Source organism: Narcine bancroftii, chromosome 11 (assembly GCF_036971445.1).
Source record: "Narcine bancroftii isolate sNarBan1 chromosome 11, sNarBan1.hap1, whole genome shotgun sequence".
Classification (NCBI taxonomy): Eukaryota; Metazoa; Chordata; class Chondrichthyes; order Torpediniformes; family Narcinidae; genus Narcine; species Narcine bancroftii.
In genome coordinates, this window is record NC_091479.1 from 1,608,528 (window position 1) to 1,622,849 (window position 14,322).

Consider the following 14,322-nt stretch of genomic DNA (forward strand, 5'->3'; position numbering starts at 1 on the left):
AGGAGATGCTCTACCAATATAAGTTGGTGGAAGTATAGTGTTATAAATAAATAATAATAACTAAATAACAGGAAAAGTTTTGGAGAATTTTTAAAAATTTTAAAGTTAGTCTAATGTTTTAAGGAGTGAAAGAAGGTGAATGTGACGGAGTATATAGAAATGTTTTGGGAGATAAATTGGGAAAGGTTTGTTCGAGTAGGTCACATGCAAACACTTTAAAACATCTTATTTGAAATACTGGAAACATAGTGACTTCTCACGCCTTTTTGCAAGAGCTTTGAAGAGTGCTCAAGAGACATCACTATTGGATTCTTGTTTACCCAAAAGCAACAGATGAAAGAAAATGCTAGCTCCGCTATTGTCTGCAGGAGACTTGCTGTTGTTTGCATGTGGTTTTGTAAGCAGAGAGAGTCAAACAGGCTTTCTCTCAGTCTCAGTGAGAGAGAGAAGCAGAGACCACTTGACAGTGTTACAACCAGCAAGACGTTGCTGGGATTGGAACAGGACAAGCTGGCAAGCTTTTGGAAGATGGGCTGGTCGAAGCCCTCATGGTGCATGCAAGAGGAGAGGACTGACTGTCTAATGTTTTACTTGGAATAAGAGAAACAAAAAGGAACTGTGTGGTGACCTAAAAGAAAGAGGTTATCATCTGGAGAACCCTGATGGGGCAATTTTCGTCAGCAGGGCACTGAGCACCAAAGTCTGGTGAACTTTATACATGTTAAATTCTGTGTACAGTTTAAGAATTGCCTGCAACCAGTGAAATTGGAGGAATGAAAAGTGAGTATAGGGAGAGATTGGACAGATTAGGTCTTTATTCTTTGGAGCGTAGAAGGTTGAGAGGGGATTTGATAGAAGTATTTAAGATTATGAAAGGGATAGACAGAGTGGATGTGGATAGACTATTTCCGTTAAGAGGAGGAAAGATTAAAACAAGAGGACATGAGTTAAGAATTAAGGGGCAGAGGTTTAGAGGTAACATGAGGGGGAACTTCTTGACTCAGAGAGTGGTAGCCGTGTGGAATGAGCTTCCGGGAGAAATAGTGGCGGCGGAGTCAATTGTATTATTTAAGAAAAGGTTGGACTGGTGTATGGATGAGAAGAAGATGGAGGGATATGGGCATTGTGCAGGGAGGTGGGACTAGAAAGGGGTGTTTGGTTCGGTGCGGATTAGAAGGGCCTAATGGCCTGTTTCCGTGCTGTAATTGTTATGTTATGTTAAAGATTGGACTGTGAACCAAAGAGGTATTTAAAATTATGAAGGGAATAGATAGAGTAGATGTGAACAGACTCTTTTCCCTGGGGGTAGGGGAGATTGGAACAAGGGATCATAAGTTGAGGGTTAGGGGGCAAAACTTTAGGAATAATAACTTAAGGAATAATGCTTCTTCACTCAGAGAGGGGAGGCTGAGTGGAATGATCTTCTAGAAGAGGTTGTTGCAGCAGGGTCATTTCTGTCATTTAAGAGGAGGTTAGATGAGTACATGGATGTGAGGGGGTTGAAGGGTTATGGGCAAGGGAGTGGGTAGGTGGAACTAGTGGAGTTTCACGTAAATCGGGGCAGACTAGAAGAGCCGATATGGCTTGTTTCCGTACTGTAAATTGTTATATGGTTATAACTTTTCTGAACTTACACACACATTGCATACATGTGCGCTTAGAATTAGAAGGGGATTAAATTAGTTAGAGTAAGTTAATAGATAAGTTAAAGTTTGATTCTGTTTTCATATTTAAAGATAATTAAAAGCAACTTTTGTTGAAGTAACCATTGGTCTTGGTGAATATCTACTGCTGCTGGGTTTATGGGTCCTCTGGGCTCATCACATTAATGAGAGTTAGAGTAAAAGAAGGTGATTGGTGAATAAGAGCTGGATTTAAAAAAGGGAGAGGGAGGGATTTAAAAAGATTTAAGGTGGGAAGTTGATTGAGTTGGGAAGAAAAGATTATTTACAGAATGGAACTGTGAAAAAGGTGAGATCGAGTATAAGAGTTAGAGTTAGTGGAAGAAGTTAAAAAAGAAAAGAAATAGGCTTAGAGTGTTTTGCGGAGCTACCAAAGTAGTTGAGAGTTAGAAAAACGAGAGTGAAAGAATAGATGTGGGTAGAAGGATGAAATTGAAGACAGAGAAGTTGTATGGCACTATTAGTCATCAGCGGAGAGCAAGAGAAGGAGATCTTCTTAAATGTTAGGATCATTGTGAGAAAAGTAGATGAGCTTAGAGGATGGATAGATTCTTGGAATTAAGATGTTTGCAGCCATTAGTAAAACATGGCTGCACAAGGGGTGTGATTGGCAACTAAACATACCGGGATTTGGTTGCTTCAGGTGTGATGGAATAGGGGAAAAAAGAAGGGGAGGTGTTGCATTGCTTGTTAGAGAAGGTATTACAGTGGTGCTTTTGAAGGACAGACTAGAGGGATCATCTAGAGAAGCACTATGGGTGGAATTGAGGAGAGGGAAAGAAATGGTCACCCTTATAGACCACCTAATGTGGAGAACAAATTTGTGAGAAAATAAGCAGATATTTGGAGTAAGCACTGGGTTGTGATTGTGGGAGACTTTAACTTTCCACACATTGACTGGGACACCCCTAGTGTAAATGAGGAGGATGGTTTGGAGTTTGTTCAGTGTGTGCAGGGTAGTTTTCTACATCAATATATAGAGGTACCAACTAGAGAAGGGGCAATATTGGATCTGCTATTAGGAAATGAGATAGGTCAGGTGACGGAGATGTGTGTTGGGGAGCACTTTGGGTCCAGTGACCACAATGCTTTTGGTTTCAGAATAATTCTGGAGAAAGGTAGGTCTGGACCCGGGGTTGAGATTTTTGTTTGAGGAAAGGCCAAATTTGAGGAGATGAGAAAGGATTTAGAAGATGTGGACTGGGAGAAATTGTTTTGTGGGAAAGATGTAGAAGGAAAATGGAGGGCATTCAAAGGTGAAATTTTAAGGGTACAGAAACGGTATGTTCCTGTTAGAATGACAGGAAAGGTTAAAAGTTTTAGGGAGCCTTGGTTTTCAAGGGAAATTGGATATATGGTTCAGAAAAAGAGAGAGGTATACAAAAAGTATAGACAGCATGAAGTAAATTAGGTGTTAGAGGAATATAAAGAATGTAAAAATAATCTTAAGAAGGAAATGAGAAAGGCTAAATAGAGATACGAGGTTGCTCTGTCAAGTAATGTGAAAATAAATCCAAAGGGTTTCTACAGATACTAGGAGCAAAAGGATAGTGTGCGATGTGTGGAGCCAAAGGAGATGGGGGAAATCTTGAACAGTTTTTTTTTCTTCAGTATTTACTAAGGAGGCAGATATTGTTCTGTGTAAAGTAAGGGAAATAGGAAGGGAAGTTATGGAAATGATTAAAGAAGAAGTAGTACTGGCGGGATATTACCTAGGACCTTGAGGGAGCTTAGTGTTGAAATAGTAGGGGGTTTGATGGAGATATTTAAAATGTCATTCGTAATGGGAATGGTGCCAGAGGATTGGAGGGTTGCTCATGTAGTTCCTTCCATTGTTTAAAAAAGTTGCTCGGAGTAAATCTAGTAAATATAGGCCTGTAAGTTTGACATCAATGGTGGGTAAGTTAATGGAAAGTATTCTAAGAAATGGTATATATAAATATTTGGATAGGCAGATTTGATTAGGAACAGTCAACATGGATTTGTGAGGAGAAAATCATGTTTGACAAACATCGAATTTTTTGAGGAGGTTACTAGAAAGGTTGATGAGGGTAAGGCAGTGGATGTTGTATATATGGACTTTAGTAAGGCTTTGATAAGGTTCTTCAGGGAAAGTTAGTTATGAAGGTTCAATCATTAGATATTAACACTGAAGTAGTAAAATGGATTCAACAATGGTTGAAAGGCAGATGCCAGAGAGTAGTGGTAGATAACTGTTTGTCAGATTGAAAGCTGGTGACTAGTGGTGTGCCTCAGGGATCAGTATTGAGTCCATTACTATTTGTCATATACATTAATGATCTGGATCATTAGTGGTAAACATGAGGGGGGACTTCTTTACTCAGAGAGTGGTGGGTGTGTGGAATGAGCTTCCAGATGAAGTGGCGGTGACAGACTCGATATTAGCATTTAAGGAGAACTTGGATTATGTATATGGAAGGGAAAGGAATGGAGGATAACGTGTTGAGTGTAGGTCAGTGGGGTTAGGTGGGAGAAAGATTTTGGCATGGAGTAGAAGGATCAAATTGGCTTGTTTCTATGCTGTAATTGTTATATGGGTGGGGAACAAGGAAATGGTAGATGAGTTGAACAGGTACTTTCGATCTGTCTTCACTTAGGAAGACACAATCTCCCAGATGTAATAGTGGACAGAAGACCTAGGGCAGGGGTGTCAAACTCAAATTCATGGAGGGCCAAAATTAAAAACTTGGACTAAGTCGAGGGCCGAACTAAATATTTATTGAAAATTTTCAACAACATCTGCATGTTTTCTCTTCTTTCAACATATGTAATGTTAAACTTTAGGATATAACTTTAGGAGGATAATGTTACAGGCAGGTCAGGAGTAGGTAGCTCAAGTTCACCCTTTGCTTGACCTGAGGGAAACATATTTGGTCCCTGTGGAAATGTAGTCAGCATTCACAGGCTATGTCCATTTTGGCCTGCATCTGGACTCAGCATTTCCTGCTCACTCCTCAGGCTCTAGGCCTCTATTCACCCTCGACCCACCATCCCTCTACTTGACCAGTCCTTTACCCAACCTCTTCTCACCCCTCACTCCACTTGCTCTGCCTCCACCCACCCCATCCTATACATGCCCCTCTACTGCCTCTCCCCTCAACCTGTTCCTCCCTCTACCCATCTCTCACCCTCTAATCACCCCTCCCCTACTCGCCCTGCCCCTCCCCTTTTACCCCTTCCCTATCCACCCTTCCTTCTACTCATCCCTCCCTCTAACTGTCCCTCGCACCACCATAACTTCCCCTGCCCATTACTCCTCACCTACACCCTCTGCCCACCCCTGCTTACCCACCCACTCAGACACAGCGCGCTGCCGATCAGCCTTTGCGGACAGCCACCATCTCTCTCTTCACGTGCAGGGCCGAACCAGCCGTCCCTGGGGTCCGCGCGGGTGCAAGCGCTGAAGGCTGTGGCGACTGGGAGAAGTGCGCTCGCGCTGTGGAAGGGCCGTCCGGTGCCAGTCGCGGGGTCTGGCGCTGCCCGGGGGCCGTGCGCAGCCTGCCATGTCCGTCGCGCCGACAGGAAATCACAGGCGCTCGCCCATCCGCTGCACCGCTCGACAGGTGGGAGTAGTGACTGGTTGTGCGGGGAGCCTTCCAACCGGCTTGCCGGCTGATGACATCGACAGACTTCTCGTGTTACAATTTCTCGTGTTACAATGGGGAAGGATGTGCAATGAAGGGGGAGGATGGTGGGGGTGACATGACCAAAAAACAGCATCGGCTCTCGCTGCAGGGCGGGCCACCTCTAATACATTTTTGAAATGATCTTGCGGGCCAAATATAATTATATTGCGGGCCAAATTTGGCCCGCGGGCCAGAGTTTGACATGTGTGATCTAGGGTAACAGAGGAACTGAAAGAAATTCACATTAGGTAGAAAATGGTGCTGGGTAGACTGATGGGACTGAAGGCTGATAGATCCCCAGGTAATCATTTTAGTGTTCTCCAGATTCAGTATCAGTTCCTGCGGATTGGAGGGTAGCTAATGTTATCCCACTTTTTAAGAAAGGAGGGAAAAAGAAAACAAGGAATTATCGACCCGTTAGCCTGACATCAGTGGTGGGGAAGATGCTAGAGTCAATTATAAAAGATGACATAGAAGCACATTTGGATAGCAATAACAGGATTGATCCGAGTCAGCATGGATTTACGAAGGGGAAATCATGCTTGACTAATCTGTAATTTTTTTGAGGATGCACCTATGAAAATGAACAAGGGAGAGCCAGTGGATGTAGTGTATCTGGACTTTCAGAAATCCTTTGATAAGGTCACACATAGGAGATTGGTGAGCAAAATTAGAGCACGTGGTATTAGGGTTAGGGTACTGACAGAGATAGAAAGTTGGTTGGCAGACAGGAAACAAAGAGTAAGGATTAACGGGTCCCTTTCAGAATGACAGGCAGTGTCTATTGGGGTACCCCAAGGCTCGGTGCTGGGACCACAGATATTTACAATATACATTAATGATTTAAATGAAGGGATTAAAAGAAACATCAGCAAATTTGCAAATGACACAAAGCTGGGTGGCAGTGTGAAATGTGAGGAGGATGTTATGAGAATGCAAGGTGACTTGGACAAGTTGGGTGAGTGGGCAAATACATGGCAGATGCAGTTTAATGTGGATAAATGTGAGGTTACCCACTTTGGTGGCAAGAACAGGAAGGGAGATTACTATCTGAATGGTGTCAAGTGAGGAAAAGGGGAAGTACAATGAGATCTAGGTGTCCTTGTTCATCATTCCCTGAAAGTAAGCAAGAAGGTACAGCAGGCAGTGGAGAAAGCTAATGGCATGTTGGCCTTCGTAACAAGGGGAGTTGAGTCGAGGAGCAAAGAGGCCCTTCTGCAGTTGTACAGGGGCCTGGCGAGACCACACCTGGAGTGTGATGTGCAATTTTGGTCTCCAAGTTTGAGAAAGAACATTCTTGCTATTGAGGGAGTGTAGCGGTAGGTTCATGAGATTAATTCCTAGGATGGCAGGACTGTCATCTGTTGAAAGATGGAGCGACTGGGCTTGTGTACACTGGAGTTTAGAAGGATGAGAGGGGATCTGATTGAAACACAAGATTATTAAGGGATTGGACACTCGAGAGGCAGGGAACCTGTTCCCAATGTTGGGGGGAGTTCAGAACCGCAGGCCACAGTTTAAGAATAAGGGGTGAGTTATTTAGAATGGAATTGAGGAAAAACTTTTTCACGCACAGAGTTGTGGATCTGTGGGATGCTTTGCCTCAGAAAGCAGTGGAGGCTAATTCTCTGGATGCTTTCAAGAAAAAGTTAGATAGAGCTCTTAAAGATAGTGGAGTCAAGGGATACGAGAAGGCAGGAACGGGGTACTGATTGTGGATGATCAACCATGATCACAGTGAATGATGGTGCTGGCTCGAAGGGCCGAATGGCCTACTCCTGCTCCTATTGTCTATTGACACTCTCCTCGGGAGAGTTGCAGAGAAAATTATTGGGGAGGAGGATTGCTCCGTGAGCCATCGTGGAGCACCTGTCTTGAAGTGCCTCCCTCTCTCTTCTGTGTCAAAAGGAAATATTGAAACATTTGTGTGGCTGGGATCCATTCTCCATGGTCAGCTCACCCATCACCCTCTCCTGCATCACTCCTCTGTTTCTAAATTCCTCAGTTCAAGTTGCACATCCTCTTTTTCAAATCCCTCTTGTGGTGTTAGGCTGCTTATTGATTTCTCTTGAGCTGTGTTCACTCTTCAGTTGCCAGTCACTGCAATGCTTCCAGTTCCCTTTATTGCTCTCCATCAGCTGTCAACTTCCCAACTCAACACCTCTGTGTGTGAATTCCCCTTCCTTCAGAATCTCCTGGCTGTATCTTGCTTCTGGCCCATGGTCTTGATCTGTGGGAGTGGCAGAGTAAAAATGGAGTCTGAGCAAGAGTTTAAAACTCCTAAGTAAGAGTTTTTGAGTCATTGATCACGAATACCAGACTGAAATCACAAGTCCTTGGCTTGGACTTGTGGAGGGATGCTGGCAGGTTGGTGTTGGATTGTATCACATTGGGTTTGAGGGAACAGTTTTGGATCATGTGAACAAGCTTTTGGGAGCTGGGCTGTGGATTGCTGTGGGATTATAGGGGGAATAACCAGTTACGTAGTGTTAGAAATAGAAGTACCTTTAAAGAAATTGCTCGAGACAAAAATTGAGAACAAAGAACATTTATTTTACAACAATGCAAAGTTGGGTGCTTCCCCTTACCCTGGGAATACACACATACACTGGGGCTCACCCAACTTTTATACAGTTGATTTCAGTATAGGAATACCCTCCCCCTTACATTCTTCTGCCTCCTGCTGGAGAGGTTTGGCATTAGGCAATCCTTCCTGCCTACGTGCAGTTTCAGTATACTTGGAGGACCAGGGGTATCCTGTCGTGTCCCTTCATGTTATTGTCCTTATTCACACCTTCCTGATTCTCGGGGCTACAGTCTCTTGATATGCAGAGTTGGCTCATCCTGTCTTGGGTTGGCTAATTTAATATGTATAAATCTGTGTAAGGTTAGCTAATTAGATATGTAGGACTTGGTACTTCTGTCCAGGGCTAGGAGACCCTTATCTGATCCAGACTACCTCAACTTCCTACATTCTATTGTACCTTACCATTCCTTTTCTTAGTCTTATGGTGGCTCTTGTCACAAAGAAGATTCTTATGTTAATCATGCTGACTCTGCTGTCCTGCATCCTAATCCCCAAGCTCATCCTGTTTGTACTGGTTACAGCCATTAACTGATGTATGAATTTTAGTTTCCTTCATGTTCATAATTTTAGATCAGTTTTCCCATCTCTCACAATCCTCACTTTTCTTTTAGATCAGTAATACTGATCTTTCACCATGATCAGTGTTACTGATCTTAGGTTACTGGTCTCAGTGTGACTGATCCCCCCCCCTCCCCCCCTTCCTCACTTTTCTTTTAGATCAGTATTACTGATGCTGTAAAGTGTAAGGTGTTGTTTTACCCAGCTGGTCAATAACCGAATTGCAGTCTCTGTGTCGTTGGATAGAGTTAGGGAAACATACTTTCTTTGGGGTATAGTGTTCTGACGAGGGGTTTGATGAATTAAAAACTGCAGCCAAGTCTTTAGGCAGGGGAGCACCATAAAGGTCAGAGTAGCGAGTCCAGCTGCTATAAAGGTTGTGAGTATCAGGCTCCAGTTTTCAGTAAAAAGTCTAGTCCATCCCACATCAGTCCAAGGTTGCCAAGTCTGAACATGGGCATGGGCAGATTCTTGTCAAAGTCCTGAAGCAGTGTCTTTAACCACCCGACTGTTGTAAGCATTGTCCTGTAGAAGTCTCTGAGAAACGCTGCCTTCAACAGCGAACGAATAGTCGAGAGTCAGGCGGTTCCGTTGAATTGTGGCTCGTATCTGCCGTTCCTCTTCAGCCCTGAACCCCAGGGCCACCGATCTCCGAAGGCTGTCTGGAGTCTGATATTGAAATGCCAAGCAGCTTTAGAGCACTGTAGCAGCTCACGTTTGTAACTGGTGCTCCCCTTCACGGGGTGGTGTTTGTCATTTTGAACGTATGAGAGACCCAAAGGATGTTTGAGAAGAGACCAAGCTGGGGAGGATTGTTTCTTGTGATTTAACTGTGTGTTGCAGCTTGTCTGCTAACATTAGCATGGGTATCATTGAACTTGTGAGTTGCAGCCTGTCTGTGTACATTAGCATATGTATTAACTCTCTCTCTCTGCGACATGTACAATCCTGACTACCATTCTGACTGTCTTTGTCCCACCATGTCCTTTGTGCTGTCGCTTTAAAACTCCTGTCTTTAATACCTGTGTAGGCTAAGATACAAATTAGATGTACTCCACTAAAGCTGTTCAGTTCCCCTGGTCCATATTGGAATCCCTTGTTAACCCATACCCCATTATGACTATACATTAAATGTATGCCCTGTCTACATTCTAAAGGAAAATAATTGTCACCTCTGCTGCCCCTATCCCAGGAGGACTTAATACATTGTGAGTAATTAAGTGATGTCCCAGAAATGGAGAAGCAACAATTAAACAATACAATAAATGGTAAAAACAACATTACGGCACTTTTTCACGGTGCAGTGTCACTTTCAGGTCAGAAGGATGAGGGACTGCACGCCAGGTTGAGGGTTGAGTCTGTGTGTCATGATGTTGTGGTTCGGAAGCTGGTTTGATTCTTTGAATGTGGGTCCAGCCTTTTTCTCTTGTTTGTACTGCGGTGTCTGTAATTAAAAGTACACAGTAGGGACCATCCCAGGCAGGTTTTAGTTGATCCTCTTGCCATGCTTTTACATATAACCAATCACTAGATTTTAATAAAATGAATAACAACCTGACTTTCCTTTGTGTTAGTGTAAAAATTGTAAAATGAAACACAAACCATATTTCCATGGGTTTTGAATATGTTAGACCTTATTAAAATGCAGTTGGAGCTGCTTGTCTGTATGGGGCACAACCCTCCAATTTGTTAGAGTGAGTACATAACAGACATTGCAGCACAAGAGCCCCTGCAAGAGAACTTGAAACATATTCAACCTTTAGTTCTGCCTTGTGCCACAGCTCACAGGAGCTGGCCTTATTTAAAACAATCTGTAAAACAGGCACCAAAAAAAGTTAAAAGATGTTCTTATGAAGATTGCACACACAATCATTTAAGTACAGGCTAGTTTCTATTATATTCCACTTAAAAGTTCTGCTGCATGAATCCTGGAGCTTGTGGAGTCATTATTGAATCAAGAAATATTGGTGCCATGCCAATCTCATTCTAACATGCCAATTTCTCCAGTCCTTAAGTCAAGATGTACTGAATAGCATCTGGTACAAGATCTGTGAGTTCTTAATGATATTATTATTCTTATGCACCCAATTGTTCTGAACTATGCCACCAATTTAAATCATATTCCACCTATTGTAGTACTCACACAGCACCATAGACCAGTTCGCAGGTTTATTTCTCCATGAAGCTGAATCCAGTTGCGCAGGGTTTACCTCCGTGATTATTTACAATGTAACTTCCGCACTACCGGATTTAAATATAAACCTGATGAATGGGGGGGAAGGTTATCATGAATTAAATTACAGCGGCAATACAGAGAAATTGTGCTGAGGCATTAATTTCACTCCGGAGGTAAATGCACCAGAGAAATGAATGATTACACTTATGGGAATCACCAGAGGTATCTTTATTCACCAGAGGTGGGTGATCTTTAAACTCACGGACCTTGACTGCTGAATGTGTAGAAGAAATGTACTAAATCTATTGATAGGGCTCCATACCTCTAACTGCAAGACAAGAGCCTGAAGCCTCAATTTCAAGTGCCACAGTGCACTTAAAGGGACATGCACACTCCCCCTTCAACTGGCTGATCCAGCCACTTTACACATCAGATCCTTTCTTTATCTCACATACACTTAAAGTTAAGATGTATAGAACTCACCCTATTTGCGCAAACATTTCTCCCTGCAAATGTTATAACATCACTCAACTCTCAGGTACTCCCTGTGCAAAATCACATTTGAATACAATTTATTTCATAAATTGGAATTAACTGGTAGTTAAATTTGCTCATTCTACAGTATTGATAAACGATCCTTTATGACATTTAAATTTTAGCATGAATTTTAATCAATATTGGTCAGTGACTGGAGTGGGAAGTCGTGATTTATGAAATTATCTCTGGTCTCTACTCTCCCACTCCCTGCACTTCTCCCAACATTCAGGAGCTGGCACACAGTCCCTGCCTTTTTTCATGTTACTCATCTACTATTCCTTTAACTGCTTGCATTAAAATTTTAGCCTTTGCTTTCTGCTTATCCTCAGATGTCTGGACAAATGCTTTTTTGTGCTATCTGTAGAAGCTGGGTTATTCCCTGCTCATGCCAATTTTCTGTCTTTTGTAATTTTCTTCTAATGTCTGGGGCTGAGTTGGTAACAAAACCAGTTAGTACCAATTGTTCCCCTGCTGGGGATTCTATGTCGAGACTCCCATATTGTATATATATTTGGTCCTAAAAATTGGTCTAACTGTTCGGCACATCCCTGGGGATCTTCTATCAGGGAGGTCAGTTCTTTCTTAAAGTTACGCACTTCAGTACTGGTCAGGGGCACATTTACGAAACCGAGACCCTCTCCCATGGGAACTTCCCGCAGTGGTCTCATCCAGTTGGTTTCTAGCTTATTAGGTCTGGGTTCCTGCTCCCTGGGAAATGAATCAAAGGGTTCTGCCCTTTCTTCCTGAAGAGTCTCATGCTGTTCTGAATTAAAGTTACCTCTCTCTCCTGTCAACAGGGGTGGTAATCGAGTGCTTTGTGAGTGAGTCATCATACCACTCCTGCTCTCTTCTCTCTTCTCTAGTGGTGGGGGAGGTGGGGAAGGTGCAGAAGGGTAGGTTATAGGAGGGGGAGGAAAGTTGGAGCCGGCATAGGAGGAACATAAGGTGGAGGGAGGGAATGTAACACATCCCACCCTTGTGGTTCAGGGACAAAAGGTTCCTCCCCTCTCTTGTCCTTGTACTCTTTTTCTTTCAAAACCAATTGATCACATGATCCCCTAAGCCAGCAGGCTGCATATTCCCTGCTCTCTAGGTTATCTCTGGTTTTGATAGAGCCAGATGTTCAAAACTTGACACATCCAGTCATCTCGGATCCGAGTTTTGGCCAGTACACGGAGCTCCCTTTTATCAGGTATTTAACCCAGTCCCTACAACAATACCTGACCATGGTCAGTTTGTACTTTCCACGGGTCCTTCCCGTGCCCCACTCAGATAACATCAACCTGGGCGGGCTGAATGTAGTTATCTGATCCTCACATCCTGAACCAGGACTCTCTTCCTTGCTAACCATACCATACTGAGAGGCAAGTAAAATTCCTCTTACCGGGTTCCAGTAGCAATGCTCTAGCGCGCTTCCTTCCGTCGTTTGTTCTCAATGCCTCTTCTCGGATATCACTCGCTTCTTCCACTGACCAGCCACCCGTCGTCCGTGAGTCCAGCTGAATCAGCCGGGGTGCACCTACTCTCGTCGTCGGGGTTCTCTGTCAGTGGAGGGAGTGTGATCCCGGATGAGCCCCCATTTGTTAGAAATAGAAGTACCTTTAAAGAAATTGCTCGAGACAAAAATTGAGAACAAAGAACATTTATTTTACAACAATGCAAAGTTGGGTGCTTCCCCTTACCCTGGGAATACACACATACACTGGGGCTCACCCAACTTTTATACAGTTGATTTCAGTCTAGGAATACCCTCTCCCTTACATTCTTCTGCCTCCTGCTGGAGAGGTTTGGCATTAGGCAATCCTTCCTGCCTACGTGCAGTTTCAGTATACTTGGAGGACCAGGGGTATCCTGTCGTGTCCCTTCATGTTATTATCCTTATTCACACCTTCCTGATTCTCGGGGCTACAGTCTCTTGATATGCAGAGTTGGCTCATCCTGTCTTGGGTTGGCTAATTTAATATGTATAAATCTGTGTAAGGTTAGCTAATTAGATATGTAGGACTTGGTACTTCTGTCCAGGGCTAGGAGACCCTTATCTGATCCAGACTACCTCAACTTCCTACATTCTATTGTTCCTTACCACTCCTTACCTTAGTCTTATGGTGGCCCCAAGCTCATCCTGTTTGTACTGGTTACAGCCATTAACTGATGTATGAATTTTAGTTTCCTTCATGTTCATAATTTTAGATCAGTTTTCCCATCTCTCACACGTAGCCTCCTGTTTCATAACAAGTAGGGAAGCAGTAAATGGTGGGTTCCTACTTTTTGTATGTTCAAAAAAGTTTTGATGAGTTAAATAATGAGAAGTGAAACGTAAAGAGAAAATGCTGGAAATATTCAGAATGAGCAAGTGTGTATTTGTTGTCACGAATGAGTCTCATTGACGACTCTGTTTTGCAGACTCATACCTTTGACGGTTGAGTTCTTTCAACAGTAAACACATAAAATCTAGAAGAAATGCAGAACACGTCACTGACATTAAATGGTAACCTGTTTAAACAAGGACATTCACTGCTTAATGTTAAACAATAGAGTTTCCTGAAGAAATTTTATGGGTATAACTTTAATTCCATGAATTTAATAGCAATTCCATCTGGCCCTTTTTAAAGTTTGAATTTCAGATAAAAAAAGAGTCTTCTGAAAGATTCATGAGTTGTTTATCTTATCTGTCTGGGAATGGGAATAGATTCCGCTAAATTGTGCCTAAAATGGCACCATCGCCACGTCTCATGTTCAAGCTTTTTGTGATCAGAAATGCTGAGGGACCTAAAAGACCAATCCCATGTGGTCCATGGCCCAAAATTCACTACCTCATAACTTTATATGACACTCCAAGGTTACCTTGCACCTTTCGCACTCCCTTGTCCACTGTAATATATTGATGGTATGTTCAGGCTGGAGCCACGTGCAGGTCAACACCACCTGATGATATAATAGTGGGTTGTATAAACAGGGATATGAATTAGCATACAGGAGGGAGATTGAAAACTTGGCTGAATGGTGAACCACCAGCACTCAAAGTCACCAAAACCAAGAAGCTGACTGTTGACTTCAGGAAGGAAAACCAGAGGTGTATGATCCAGTGATTATTGGGGGATCAGAAGTGGAGAGCATGAGCAAATTTAAGTTCTT

At 43.0% G+C, this 14,322-nt stretch overlaps 1 protein-coding gene across 2 annotated transcripts in view; it reads left to right on the plus strand.

Moving 5' to 3' along the window:
- Positions 1-14,322, plus strand: part of LOC138745370 (transient receptor potential cation channel subfamily M member 1-like) — a 107,350-nt gene that overhangs the window by 57,199 nt on the left and 35,829 nt on the right. The window lies entirely within an intron of this gene.